This window comes from Oryza glaberrima, chromosome 5 (assembly GCF_000147395.1).
Source record: "Oryza glaberrima chromosome 5, OglaRS2, whole genome shotgun sequence".
In the NCBI taxonomy this organism is placed as follows: Eukaryota; Viridiplantae; Streptophyta; class Magnoliopsida; order Poales; family Poaceae; genus Oryza; species Oryza glaberrima.
Window position 1 is genome coordinate 7,606,996 of NC_068330.1, and position 15,632 is coordinate 7,622,627.

Consider the following 15,632-nt stretch of genomic DNA (forward strand, 5'->3'; position numbering starts at 1 on the left):
GCCAGTTGACGTGGCGCTGAGGTGTCTAAGTTCAGCGCCATAGGATTATTTGGCGCTGAAAAAATGGTCATTTTTTAAATAAATTTTGGCGACGGTTCATTTGTAAAATTAGTTTTTTCAAAAGGACAAATTGTCAAAATTTGTGACTAGGTCCAGTCCAGCCCAGAAACTGTCTTATTCGAAACAAAAGCAATAAATCATTTCATATATTCAACACATCAGAAAACATAATGTTGGGCGGGTGCTGCTGCTGCTCAAGCATGCCACGTAGGATAAAAGTAGTGCGCGGGGGTGGAAATTTTGCCAAAAAAAACCCTCTGTTTTGTGTGTAATTCGATGTAGGTCCCTCCTACATGGAAACCCTTCTAAAAGCTGTATATTCCATGAAAAGGAGAGAAAGATCACGAATTAGGACCGCGCTGTGATAAATGGAAGCATAGGGGCTTTTACTCAAAACGACACCCACTAACCTTAACCTCACCCCAAAACCCTAGCTGCCGCCGCCACCCACGTCCCCTTCTCCCACTCGTCCCACTCTCTCTGTCTCCGTCTCGTGCCGTCACTGGGCGCCGCCTCCACCGTTGCCAAGCGCCTTCCCCTCGTGGCACGTCGTCGTCGTCACCACCGAGCGTGCCACCTCTACCTCTGCCTCGCGTCGCCTCAGGCCGTCTCCGACGGCCGATGTTCGGATCCGACCTCCATGTGGTCGGGGCAGGCAGATCTGACCGTCCACGTCCCCTTCTCGCCTCACTCTCTCGCTCACCTTCTCCTTCTCCCTCTGACCACCCCCGTCCAGATCCCATTTCGTTGCCGCTCCAGGTGCTGCGGATCAAGGGGCAGCTCAAGACGGCGAGCTTCGTGGTGGCACACATCGGCAATGACTTGGGCAGACAACATCCATGATGGCATGGGCTATTGGCGGCGGCAACCAAGCTCTAAATCTTATAGTGGCGAAGTCTTCCTTGTGGCGGCAACGACCGCATCTTCCTGGCAGCGACGGGATCACGGGATGTTCCTGGCAACAACAGCGGCGGCAACTTCTCGGAAGCAGCGGTGTGTTCCCGGTGACAGCAGCGGCTGCATCTTCCCTGCAGCGACGGTGTCTTCCCGGCGACGGCAACGTCGGCGATGACATCTCTCCTGGTGCAAGTTCTTCCTTCATCCACAAGAGAAATTTGCATATTTACCATCGCATAAAAGTGGCTTCGCTAGCATAACATCACTTAAATAGTCTTCGCTGGAATACCATTCTCAACTGGGTGCGGTCTGACACCTTGCCTTTTTCATCGTTTTTGGCTAATGAAAAAAATTTTGCTCGCTTTCAAGTTTTTTTTTTTTTGCCGAAACTGCCCTTGGATTTTGTTTTCCTCTCTATCCAAACCATGCCGTTCTTTTTTTTCCAAGTTCTTTCGCTCGCTCGCATCTCCTCCTGTCGACCGAGCGGAGGCGGAGGCGCGGTCTTGCCGGCGTCGAGCCACCTCACCGCCGCCGTCCTCGCCTTCTCTTGCCCCGTCCCCCATCCGCCCCACATCCCGCTCTCTCCTTCCTGTCGACCGAGCGGAAGCGCGGTCTCGCCGGCGTCGCCTTCCTGTCGCCCCGTTCTGCTCCCGCCGCCGCTTCCCGTCCCCCATCTACCCCAAAAGCGCCGCCGGGGAACGGGGAGAGGCGGCGCGGCGGTAGCTGACTCGGCAGCTAGCGGCGGCGGTGATGCCTGCGAGGGGAGCAGCGGGATTCGGGGGTGGTGGGGAGAGAGGCGGTGCAGCTGGCGGCATGGTGGGGTAACGGGGAGAGGCGGCGCGACGGCGGCAGTGGTGGGCGGCACCAGCGTCGCCGCTTCACTTTCTCCTCACGCCTCCGTCCTCAAGCAACCGAAGTCTCGAAGCAGCAAGAGGTAGAGATTCAGCATGTTGACCCCGGGCCCGGGGCATAAACGTCCGAGAAAAAGTGTAATTGAGGAAAAATAATAATTTCGAAATGCAAAAAACCACAAAAATGGCATCGCAGCGAATACCCACGACTTGGGAGTAGCATCCCAGCAAAGCCCTTTTAAGTTATGGTATTCTAGCAAAGCTATTTTTATACTATAGTAGATATGCAATTTTCTCCCTCCCTGCATGGACCACCTTAGCACCGTGTGACCCCCAACTCTGAGGACGACTAGCGGCGGCGGAGGATGGGGTCGTCACGGCAGAAGGCCTTCCACATGGTCCGGAAGCGTGGCAGGCGGCAGCATGTCGACTTCCGGTACCCGGCGGCCATGTCAATCGAGGAAGTCTGTGATCCCGACGAGGAACGCGTCGTCGCCGTGTTCCACGATTGCCTCGCCGCGCACGGCCTGCTCCTGGACAACCACGATGACTACCATATTATGCTAAAGGTTCACCAAAAGTTGCTTTGCTAATGGTGACTTTGCCTTCTCTTCTGATGCAGGTTTCTGAAGGTTAATCGAAGACGATGCAAATGTGGGCAGAGATGCTGAGATGGAGGAAAGAGATAGGAGTCGACATGATGTTGAAGGTGACCAGATAACAAAGCGCATTTGATTTAATAAGTTACAGTGTCTGAATAATATTTGGTTTGATATATTGATGAACTCCAGTGCTATGTTCTTGTGGTTAGGAGTTCTGCTATGTTCTTATGGTCAGGAGTTCCGAACAGGGATACCATGTTGTTGATCAGGAAGGCCAGCCGATGTACATCAAGAAGCTTGGCAAGATCAATCGAAACAAGCTGATGCAGATCACCACAGTGGACAGTTACAACTTACATCAATTAGCATGTTGTAGAGATTTAATTGCAGGTTATTTGCCGATTGCCATTAATAGGTTTTTTTTTGGCAGATTTTTTGCTACCTACAGTTCAGTTGACATGCTTTCTTACAGCTAATATTCAGACTACAACCACTACCAGTTCAACTAGCCTGTTTCTTGCTTCTTTTCATAAAGTTACACATATCTACATGGATTAAGTGTATTGTCAGAATCAAAACCTGGTAATTTTTTTAGCCTTTAAACCATTTATCTACTCCTAGCTATTTTGCTCATGCTCGATGTATTCTAAAAGCAAGATTGCAACCTTTGTCTTTGTTGCTATTCTAGGGTCATGGTAGTGAATTCATGGTAACACACTTGATCGTTAATTTTCAATTTCGGGACTTACTTTCTTAATTGAGTCGTCCTGTCAATTGGTTTCCAGGGAATTGATGGGGATTTCATAAGTAGTCAAGCTCGCCTGCCTTTAATTCTAATTATTGTATCCATGACGAATGGTGCGGCTTTGTGCACACATTGATGGCCATCTCCAGCATCATTCGTGTTCTTTGTGCATCACACACACATACCCCTCATCTTATTCTGTCTGCATCCAAACAAATTGAGGTTTGGATTGTAGGTCATTTCTATCATCTTAACAAATACAACTATATTTATCTAAAAAAGTGAATTCAACTATTTGGATAGGTAATTCTATGTGTGTATTGACCTCATTTTCAATGGTTTACATGCAAAGGTGAACACCAATTCTTAGTTTAATACAATTATGCCTGTTTGATGAAGCTACTGAATAATAAAACAGTCCATTTTAAGCGCAATAAAACAAGCCATTTTCAATTTTCTAGCACATCATGCAGGTATAGGACAAGCATTTCTTGTGTTAATCACTAGATTATGTTTACTTCTGGTGGCTCGGCTGTTTTGGTTTTTCATATCTTACAGCAAGCAGCTCGCTAAGTTTTTTTTTTCCTTTGCAGCCCTATTTACAGAAGAAAGATCAGAGTGGTGTTTCTAATATGACTGCAAAGATGAGCTATTTTATCATATGGTAAGAGCAAAGTATAAGGTCTAATCTATCTAGCCTTGCAGAGCACATTGCCGATTTCTACTAATGTATTTTTCTTTTCGTTGGTGGTCACAAAGTGTCCATAGGAGCATAGTTGCAGTGTTCCTTCAGTTATGAACAGGAACATGCTTATCTAAGCTGTTCTATTTTAGCTCTCTTTGTATGACTTGATTTCTTTTATCTAGCATGATTTATTTGTTCTACCATTCTTTAAAACTTGTTTTTTGCCTATTTTTTGGTGATTGACAAATACCACAGACATAAGACCAATTCAATATACACCATGCTGCATACAGGTAAATGTTAAACGCTTTCTTCTCTAATTTAGTTTCCTCTTCTTAAGTTTGAGATTTTCTAAGAGATACTAATACATTATCTCCTCCTGGCCATTAATACATTTAGGCCCCTTAAGGAATGCTAAGTTAACTCTTTAGGGGCATTTATGTGTTCTGTTTTTCAAGTTCGCTTTAAAAAAAACTTATGCTTTTGTTGGCATTTTTTTTCATTATACAGATGATAAAATATATTTTATAACATAAATATGCTTGCAATTCTACATCACAAACCATAAAGCCTCTCAGGATGTGCCCTTTTTAGCTATGACACGTCAGGTTACTGTAGTAGAAGCACACTAGGATTATACGGTGCCATTAACTGTTGTTGTGTGCTTGCATGTGCAGCTCTTGTTGGATCGTGTCTGCCCCGCTGCACGGCGCCGCCCCTCCGCTCCCCCCCCCCCCCCCACCCCCCCCGCGCCTTCACCACTCTCCTCGCCTTCCCCATCCGCTGTGCTGCCCCGCTGCACGCCGATTCCCCATCCACCGTTGCTCGATTTCTCTCCTCTCCCGCGCCGCCCCTCTGCCTTCGTTGCATCCCTCATGTGTCGCGCCTCTCCGTCGTCGTCGGATTGTCATGCCACCCGCCGCCGCCGCTTGCTCGTGGAGATGGCGATGACCGTTGAAGGTGAGGGTCCCTCGGAGTTTTCCTCTCTAAGATTTACTCAATTGGTCTGGTTCTGTACTGGCCTGATTTCGGCATTGTTTGGGCTCCGATTCGAGTGTCGCGGTGCGGCGATTGGGCAGCTAGTGTTCCGGTTCGAGTGGTGCTACGATTGGCTGGTGCTTGTTTACGGATTAGGGCGTTGGGTTCCCAATTGATCGCGCAAGATTTGTTGTAATGCTTGCGGCAATTCAGCAGTTGTCAAGTTAACTTTCCCAGATTAGTCTTGGCATTCTGTGAACACGACTTGCCCAAAAGCGTATCTGTTTATATCATTATATGTCACTTCAAAAGAGAGAGAGAGAGAGAGATAGAGAATAATCAAAGTGAATTAGATCCTCCAAGTTAGCACCCTTGTGTTGGGTCTTATGTTTTTGCCAGTAGTTTTTTAAGGGTGATTGCATTGATGCAGTCTGCCATTGTTTCCCTGGATTTCATGGCCACGACTGTAGCAGAAGTGAGTTCTATGTCTCTATGCTATCCATCCGTTTATCGAACTATTTTTCTTCGTCATCTATTAAGCTTTTCAGCACAGGTTCTTATGTGAAAAGATTTTTGTATGAGCTGGAATCCTTTAATGAATACCTAGATGGTAGAGATACATCTTTCTTAACTGATTGGGAGTTTTGCAGCATTTTATTGGGAGTTTATTTATATCTTGTTTTATGTTCTGCTTTTTAGGATTCAAGCACAGCCAATTCCAAGGGGTATAAATGGTATAAATAGAAGACCTTGAGGGAACAGAAAGAATCACCTTGCCTGTGCCTAATTGCTCCAAATTAAAAGGTAAGCACATATTGAATGAATAATTCTTGTTTTCAAGGAAGTTTCACCATCTTAATCGGGAATGTATAGCTCTCATAGCATTAGGTATATTTCTATGGACCTGAAACAATACACTGTTATATTGATGTAATATGCCCGCTTGTCAACTTGTTTGAAGCTGTATTTGAGACGTTTTACTTTAGAAAATCTTGATAAGCAATATTGCGTGCATAACTTATGCCATATAGCACCCTAATTTTATCGGTCAGAGGATAAAATAATAAGAGGAGATGGGTGAAGTGATTCCACACTAATTAACAGAGTGGTGTTGTATAGAAACCAAAGAATAATCAGTTACACCTACTGAGTTTCACAAATAAAAATGACAGACCTAGCTACAATGTACATCTACTGTAAACTAAAATGCAATCTTAAAAATAAAATCATGTTTACCTTCAAACCAGGGCAGATGGATTGAAATTCAATCTTTATGCTTCATAAAAATATTGTCCCTCAAATAATACCTAGGGTGACAAATACACTAATTATACAGAACTAACTGGAGTCATTGCCTCATCTTTTTTGGAGAAGGTTGAAAAACCTTAGGAGCAATTTAAGTAACAAATATTCATTCAAACTCATTTCCTTTTCTAAATCTATGACCAAAATAAAAATGGTTTCTTTTTTTCACAGTCCACAATAATTGTATTGTCACATGCTATAGCTAACAAATTCAGTGGAGTGTACATTTTATGGGACAAACGGTCTATGGGAGCACTATTCATTTTAATGTGCATTTTAATGAAAAAGGGATTTAAACAGCTGTATTTATAGTCACTGGTGTAACCTGTATGCTCATAAAATGTGTGCATCTTAAATTATGTTATATGGAATCAAGTTTCTCTCTCAGAAAAAAAAAGTGAAACACAAATTTCTGAGTTTGGTTTCTATACTAAGGGCTCATTCGGAATGCAGGATTGAAAAAACATAGGAATAGGAAAAATATAGGAATAGGATAGGAATGCAAGTGTAAAACAGAGGATTTGAAAACATAGGAATTTAATGTGAATAGGTGTGGATGGAGTAAAGGAAAAATATAGGAATCTTTAGAAGAAAATAGGTGCACTATTACAAAATTATCACATACTACTAGTGAATTAAACAACATTAATCAACCTAATAATGTGCTTTAGTTGCTTGATGGCATGATTTGCCTCGTTCCCACGCGAAGGGAGAGAAAAAAGAGGTCAGCATGGATGTTTTTCTTCCTGTGATCTTCCAGTGATATGGCTAGCGCAGGAAATTTCCCTATGTATTTCCTACGAATGTTTTCCTGTGATCCGAATGACGCCACAGTAAAGCAATCCATAGGAACTCAATCCTTCATTTTTCCTGTGTTTCTCCTCCATTCCAAATAAACCCTTAGGGTATGTATGCATATTCTGCAAACCTATTCTGTGTGGTACTCATGCGTATGTATGCATTGATGGCTAAACATTTTCACATGCGCATTTGACAGCTCAGGTACGACTTGCAGCAAACAGGAAGCTTTCTCCATTAGAAGGAATCAAATCGATCAAGAAGGTAGCGGGCACTCTTATAACTGTCAAAGATGCAAGTCTAGATAAATAGTCATCCATGTGAATTGCCCGTTCTCAACTCTGGATTTATATAGATGAGAATGAGATAGCTCATTTCGAGAGTAGATGCCGTGATCGGTTCACTCTATTTTGCTTATCCATTTATAGATAGCCGTCCCTTGTAAATGCACATTTCATTGAATCCAACCATTGAACTTTGACTGTGACCACAAATGATTGAATCATGATTTCTTCTTTTTTTTTTTGGCCAGTCACTTGAATCAGGACCTAGCATACATATTCAGATAGGAGGTCTACGATGGGCAGCGGTGTGGTCACGAGTTCCACAACAGTGAGTGTCTATATTCCGTACAAACGACATAGAACCATACTTATTTCCTCAAATGCTGTTAGTCTTAAGTATATTTCCTCAAATGCTTATCTTTCTAATTCTTAAGTATACTTCTGAAGTGCTGATCCTGACAGATGGCTACCTGGTAGCTGTAGCAGTACTTAAGTACAAAATGTTAAGAGTATAATCTATTTATATATCTATTAATTTTTACGATGTGAGCTCTTCAATCTGGATATTTCTGAGTTTCATCTATTTCTGATATTCAAATGACTGGAGCGGGGCATCAGTATCAAAGTATGAAAACTAAGTCTGCCCGACACAACAACGTGATTCTGAAATTGACAAGGCTAACCCCATATTCTTCTACACTACTTCTTTTTTTATTCCTGCAAACTAATGCTACATTGTTATGCCGACTAATGCTGGGAGCACAGGCCGCGTCTTAACTGAACATGAGTATGCAAAAACTGAAGGTGATTCTTATTTTCTAAATCTTTATCTCAATATTTCCTCTAGGGGTTACATTGGAGCGGGCCAAATATTGTATAGGTAAGCATTTTGCCTCTTGGCTATTACAAGTTTTCCGTCTTATATATGTATCTAGAAGTTCCTGGTGCCGTGCGCTGCTTTTACGCATGCTGCCATGTACACATGTTTAGTTTTAGTAAAAATAAGTAAGGTTTCATTGCACGATAAGTATTGTTTACAGGTGTGCAAATTGATAGGAGCTAATTCATGCAATGGCTTCTAAACATAATGTTACTTGATAACTAGGATATAAATTAATAATTACATGGAAGAACTAATTTATATCTATAAGTTGCTTTCAATTTTACCATGAGTTAGTATGTGCTACCATAATCCTTGGAATTGCAGGGTTTGTAGCAGATCTCATCAGTTGTAAGGAAAGTGGAAAAAGTTTATTTGGTCAGTGTTAAGCTATCTTACCGTGCAATGTACATTAGGTAATGTATGCTGTTAACAGTTATTTTTGTTGTTAAATCCAATCCATTTTCTTAAATTCAATAAAGTATTGATGAAACAACTTAGATGCATCCAAACAATGCTAGCAATGCTCTTAATGGGGAGCAGCAACCTGAAGGGTAGAGTCACCCATATATTCTGGTATATTTTTTATAATGGAAATGTGTTAAGGGGTAAATCAACGTGTACCAGACCTTTAGATAATTCTGTATCATTTGCCTGCACAATGCAAATCATGAAAATTTTGCTGTAATTTTTATCATTAATGCCTTTCAGGAATTTAGGATGAGTTCAGGAAGTCATAAGATTGATCAGAATTACTACCACTTATGCCATTAGGCTTTAAGTTTATATGGAAGGGGTGTGGATTGGCAGCATGCGTTGAATAATTCCTCCTAAGGCCACAAAACAATTGGCCTTCCCAGTTTGATTGATTGGTGGTCCAAGGATGAAAGGCAATTACAATTTTGTATATGGAGTTTTTTCTTTGAATTTTCAGTATTTACCATTTTTGTCATTGATGAGTAAATGATAGTACATATCATATATTAGTGATAGTGAGATTCAGAAGCCGTACGTGCTAGCAATCTCAACATGTGTTCCTCGATTCGAGGAGCGACCTCGATCGTTGTCTGTTTTCACTGTCTTATTGACTTGGCAATGGATCAACAATGTAACAAAAGTACTTTGTATGATAGATATTTTATTAATCATTTTAGGTTATGAACTACCAGACCTTACAGATACCATATTCTAGACAAAGGTGATATTTACACAATGCATGTAGATAAACAGATTCTGTGCTTATAATATGCTCAATTCAATTTATATTGATCACAACGTGCATTGTACGTGCACGATTACTAGTCGGATCTTGTAGTTGTAGTTTTTAGAGTTTATTGTCTTGTTGGTGTTGATGCAAAATACACACGGACCTGGGAGATTGTCACGCCCGGAATTTCTATCCAAAATTCCAAACGCTTACATGTGTGTTAAATCCTCGTCTAGGAATTAGCCGAGGCACACAATAACAAATTGATAATAGAGTACTATCAAACAATTATTAATACTCGCGAAATAATAAATTATTAGAGAGGTGGATAGTTACTCTCAAAAGAATAAAATTATACGCAGCGGAAATAAAAACAAAAGACGGAACAGCTATGGCGACTCCACTCCACAAGCAACTTGACCCGGACAAAGCCTAATCCTCCAGACCATCACCTTCACTGAAGTACTCATCCTCTGACGAATGAATATTGCAAAAATGAGCATATGACATACTCAACAAGCCACACAGCAAATATGCAAGTGCACAGGATAACAAAGGATAGCATAATACAGCTCAATTGCATAAACAACATTTAATAAATATTTGAGAGAATAGTAAAACAGTTAAGTAATTAAGCAATATTAAATAAACACTATACAACACACCCGTGTTGCATAGGCCCAACCTCATCTGAACAACCAACCCTGGTTGTACAAATCAAACCTCCATACCAGGAATATACCATTCCAAACCAGGAGTCAATTTAATTATCACAGTATTATCATTAATAGTGAGTAGTGTGGGACTAATCACGAAAAACATTGTTAAACCCACCCATAATCGCGAGCACGGCTATTCGAATAGTTTTACTCTGGCCAGAGATGTACCACTGTACCCACAAGACACAACTCCACAACATGTCACCATGCGCCTCAGTACCACCACAGTACCTTGGAAAGGAACTGTGACAATATTTCTCACACAACACAACTCACCACAGTGCACTGTTCCTGGATCATAATCTCCCCCTCAAAACCAGAGGCAATGGACTCCCCAGCGACCCCCACGGACTTCTCGCCGCTTCTCAGTCTGGCACCCCATAATGAATCATGCTATACAAAAGGTAAAGCCGTTGCCCACGCTGGCTTGTGGTTGGCACGGTAAATGTTTCACAACAGTAGCTCGCGAACCGGTCCTTAATTGTCATGAGCACGACCATCAAAACCATATGCTCACAACCCACCTTTAATCAGGTTTTAATTATCAATTAATTATCATAACACGATAAACCATCGTGAGCTACCATTAAATATAACCATAATTAATAATGTAGTATGATTCATCCCATTAATGAGCTAATGTTCCTAAGCATGGCTAAGCAATTATATATAGAGCATTTAGCTAAACCAATCCAATATATAAGGTCCAAGCTAATCAATTTATTACCCATAGGAAAATAAAGTCATCTTCGGCCATTAATTAATTGGAAAAGGCTCACTACCCGATCACATTCGAAAATAATACATAAGTTGAAATAAAACATTAGCTTTAAACGGGTTCAACATGCTCAAAGGGTTGTTTGGGATCTATGTGACTTGCCTTGAGCTTCTTCAAACGCTTCTGAACCTTCCTCAACGTAAACGCTCTCCTCCGGAATGTCGGAAACTAAAGCAAATGAACAAAATCAACAAAACAGTACAAAAACAAGCATAAACAATACATTTGGATATTTTTAACATGTAGATCTCGATTTTAGATGAATTTAGCAACTTGAACCACTCGAATCCGAGTTACGATGATTTAGTTATGAATTTCCGAAGTTTAATCGATTTTCATCTAATACAGAAAATTAGTACGAATTAAATAAAGGATTGATGACGTCACGATGACATCATCGCCGACCATGGCACTGGACGACGCGACCACCTGCGATAGAGGGCTCGGCCGGGCTATCTGAGGACACCTACGCGAAGAGGACGACGACGCGAACTCACCGGTGCAAGAAATAACGACGTACGGCAGCCGGCGACGAGGACCAATGGCAGCTCGGCTCGGCTCGATGTCGACGGCGGCGCTCCGGCGGTCTTTGGCGGCTGCGAAGGGGCGGACGGGGTGCTCCTCCACCGTGCGAACCCGGTGGCGGCGACGGACGGCGATGGCGACGACGCTGGCGGCGGCGCGGCGCGGCTGGAGCGGCGTCGGCGGCGGCGGCGCTAGGGCTACGCGGCGGTGGCGCTACGGGCGATGGCGAGGCTCGGGACTTGAGGAAAACGGAAGAGGACGACTAGGGGGTGCTATTTATAGGCTCGGATTAAAGAGATCGAACTCCAAACGAGAGGAATCGAAGCCGGAAAATCCTAGGGTTAGTTTGGAGAGATAAACTCAAAACGAATTCGATTCGGTTTATCCGGGCAAAATTGATCTCCGAAACTTTAGGGAAAAGGGAGAGGATAAGGAGGAGATGATTTCCCCTCAAGCAATCGAACTCGGAGATGGCCGGTTGGGGTGGAATCGAAGGGGAGGCGGTGGCGCTCGGGCTCGGCTCAGCCGGCCGGAGGTGGAAGAAGGCCCTGACATGTGGGCCCCACATGTCGGCGGCTGAGAGGAGAGGGTGGGGCGGCGGCTCAGCTTGGGCCGGCGTGGGCCGCACAGCCGCGCGCAAAGAGAAGAGTTGGGCCGGAAACGGCCCAACGGCCTAGGGGAGGTTTTTAAAGACTTTTTCAATTAAAATAATTCGTGAAATGATGTTTCATTTATTAAAAATACCTTCCTTGTTCAAATAATTCCCAGAAAAATCTAGAAAACAGATAAACAAGCAAAGTATTTAATGAAATTTTATCTAGCTCAATTTTATGTTGAAATTTTCCCTAGATTATTAGAGTTCAACTTGTAGGCTTTTAAAAAAATAATTTCTAAAAATGCATTAAAAATTGAATTATTAAATTAGGCGATTTTCAGGGCATGACAGAGATCTGCTTAGCTCCAGTGCAGGTCCAAGATGTTGATGAGATGCGTGCGTGCCAGTCAATTTGATACTGCAACTGACAAGATATGTAAACAGCAAATAAAACAGCCGATCGGCTGACAAGCCGATGGAGTAATTCCAGCTGATAGCTGATATTAGTTGATGTCGATAAGGTTTTGAGCAATCGGCTATATGTCCAATGCAGATAATGATATAAAGACAATTGACCGATGATAATAAAATATAATAATAATATAATCCAATAGAAACCAATCGATAAATAATAATATGATAGGATAATGTCACGCCCAGGAATTTAGCCCAAATTTTCAGACTATTTTGTGTATTAAATCCCTGTCCAGGAATCAGCCAGGGTACACAAAACGGCAAATTAATATATAGATCCAAACGTAAATAAAGAGTAAAATACTTACAGAAGAGGCACTTAGTCCTCACACCGAAACAAAAGTAGCAGCAGCGGAAAAAGGCAATCCTAGCGGGGCTTCAGCTACACTCCATAGGCAAAACTCAATTGGGGTCTAAGCCTTGGTCCTCTAACATCGTCTTCGGCTCAGAAGCACTACACTTTTGAAAAGGGGGAATAATAGCAAGGCTGAGTACAACCACCATATTCAGCAAGCCACACCAATGATGCAGACGTGCAAGGGGATACAAGAAGGGTTGTGGCTATTTGCATAAAGGCGGTTGTAAAGCATTTATTGAGCAAAACAGTAAAACTGTTGTTTAGTTAAGGTAATATTATATCTCCACTGAACAATGCTACACCACGTTGAACAGGCCTAACCATCCCACCTGAACTAACCAGTGCATTGAGTCGATTTATTAGGGGTAAGACTAATCACGGTGAATCTGATCGATCGCCCATAACCGCGGGCACGGCTATTCGAATAGTTTTACTCTGGCCAGAGGTGCACAACTGTACCCATAAGACACAATCCACCGGCATGTCACCGCGTCCGGCCGGACATGTCACAATGTCGAGTGATTGTGACAAGACCATTCATATAACTCCCTCTGACCAAGCACACCACACTTCAGGTTTCGCCCTTACTCCTCAACAGGCAGCGGGCATCCCCTTCTCGTGTCTAGGCGAATCAACGAGCCGCAAAGGCCGTCGTAGGGCCCATCCGAACTCCATCACGCTCACCCTTGCCTGGATGCTTCAGCCGGAGGAAAGCTATACTACAGATCAAGCAGTTACCCATTCCCGCTTCTGGTAAGCGTTGTATGTCTTCTAGGGTTTCCCACGAACCGGTCCTTAAATTGCCATGGGCACAACTAGCAAAACCATACACCCACAGCCCACCACTCAGTTGTATTTTAGTTGGATAATTACGACCAATGAAACATGGCCGGATGTCCCGAGCATGCAGCTCATCATGATACTAAGAGGTCTAATACTGTAATTATCCCATTTTGTGATGAGGACCTACCTACCTCCTCACATTCTTCTACAACTGCCACTCCCGATCCAACAATCTCCAATGCGTATAAGGGACCTATCACATGAGCACGTGCACGGGAAATTCAAAATAAGGTGAATATGTTCCTAAGTACTTTGAATTATGATATTAGTGAGCATAATTTACTACCTAATAGTTGCTCTTTTCTTGTGCTCAGATTTGAAGGAATGACATCATTGGAGACCGAAAGACAAGAGGAAGAGCTCTCTGATCCAATACTTTGTTTAATGGTGCAAACCCATACCGATATTACCAAGAGGGAGGTGTGGAGGGATGGCACCAGCGACAAGATAGAAAAAATCAGCACCAACAACAAAGGAGAGTTGCTGTACCGGAAAACTGAAGATAAGAAGGAGAAGGCCCAACTCAGACTCGGGTAGCAGTCTGAGGTTGCCATACTAAAAGAGGCCCAAATCAGTCATACGGACTCCGATTGGGTTGTATGAGCACTTGTTGGAAAGATAACTTCAAGCCCGATCCAGATTGTGCTCATGGGCTACAAGACTCGAAGCGGTCACATCGCAATCATCAAAATAATTCGTGCCTGTAATATGTAGTTTCCAAATTGACTCCTAGTTTGTTTCCTAGTATTTGAATTGTATGTAAGGCCTTGTTGTCACGCCCTGAAGTTCCCCTCCCTTCCCCTCCCTTGCTATAAATTCATAAAATAAATCGTCCGAAGAAATTGGTTCAAATTAACCTAGAGTTGAATCCTTAATTAATAAACGCAAATAATAATCGGAATCGGCATGTGGAATTTTTCTTGGATTCTACCTGTCAAAATATGCTAACATGATTTTTAGTGGAATTTTCAGAGCCTTGGAAATAATTTTATACCAATTAAAAATGAGCATATGCTTTAAAAAACTCCCTAGAAATCCTTTTATTTTCCTTTTTCCCTTTTTCCTTCCTTTTTTCCCTTTTTTTTTCTCCGTTCGGCCGTCGGCCCATTCCTTCCTCCTCCTCCCGCGCCCCTTTCTTCCTCTCTAGGGTCACCGACAGGTGGGGCCCACCTGACGGTCGTCTCCTACCTCCGGCCGTTGGAGCCGGAGCCCCAACTGCCCACGCCGCCGGTGCCCCACCTCCTCCACTCTACATCCCGCGCCCACTCCGCCACCCGCCTTTCCCGCGCCCATGTCGCCGCGACGCCGCCCTCGGCTTCCCGCCCGCGCCGCGCGCCCACAAAGGGCGGGATTCGATTTGAATCCCCCTCAACTCTCTCCCCACTCCCCCACGTCGCCGGCCAAATCAGGGGGGTTTCCCGGCTGTGTCCGCCTCTCCCGAGCCCCTATAAAGCTTCCCCACAACCCCCTCTCTCGTTTCCCTCACTTGCCGGCCTCTCCCGAGCTCTCCACCGCTCCCGCACCGTGCACCCACCCGCCGCCGACTCTTCCACTACTCCGGCCGCCTCTAGACGCCGCTAGGGCCGCCGCTGCACCGCGCCACCGCCGCCGTCGGGTTCGCGCGGCCGAGGTCCACCTCGTCCACCTCCCCTCCGTCGAGTTCCACCGCCGAAGCCCGCTTCTTCCCGCGCCCCGGTGAGGTTCCACCATTGCCGCCGCCTTCGGCCATGTTTTCCTCTCGCCGTGGACCACCCTTCTCCCTCTAATCCCTCCCATTGTGTTCCCTAGGTGGTTCCGGAGCTCGTCCGCCCCTCGCCGCCGTCTCTCGGTCGCTCATCGTCGCCGTTCGTCGTCGCCTCCCTCCGGCCGGCCGAACCCCTCGGTGAGAACCCCCTCCCCCTTTCCTTCCTCTCGCTAGCACCGCCGCTCCTCACATCCGCGTCGCCGCGATGCGCCGCCACCCGCGTCGCCGGCCACCCGAGTCGCCGGCCAGTCGCCGGTCGCCGGTAGCCGGATGACGCCGCCGTGCGCCATGCCCGGGCCGGCTT

At 44.4% G+C, this 15,632-nt stretch overlaps 1 long non-coding RNA gene across 10 annotated transcripts; it reads left to right on the forward strand.

Annotated features, from left to right (window-relative positions):
* The first annotated feature begins 1,413 nt into the window (after nt 1-1,413).
* Nucleotides 1,414-9,243, forward strand: LOC127774494 (uncharacterized). Of its 10 annotated transcripts, XR_008017761.1 has the most exons (7): nt 1,414-2,517; nt 2,620-4,800; nt 5,518-5,622; nt 7,121-7,185; nt 7,454-8,085; nt 8,413-8,501; nt 8,797-9,243. It is a non-coding gene; the product is annotated as an uncharacterized LOC127774494 (long non-coding RNA). The 10 variants fall into 10 exon arrangements; XR_008017754.1 differs by having other exon boundaries at nt 7,454-8,501; XR_008017760.1 differs by having other exon boundaries at nt 8,413-9,243.
* The last annotated feature ends 6,389 nt before the right edge of the window (nt 9,244-15,632 follow it).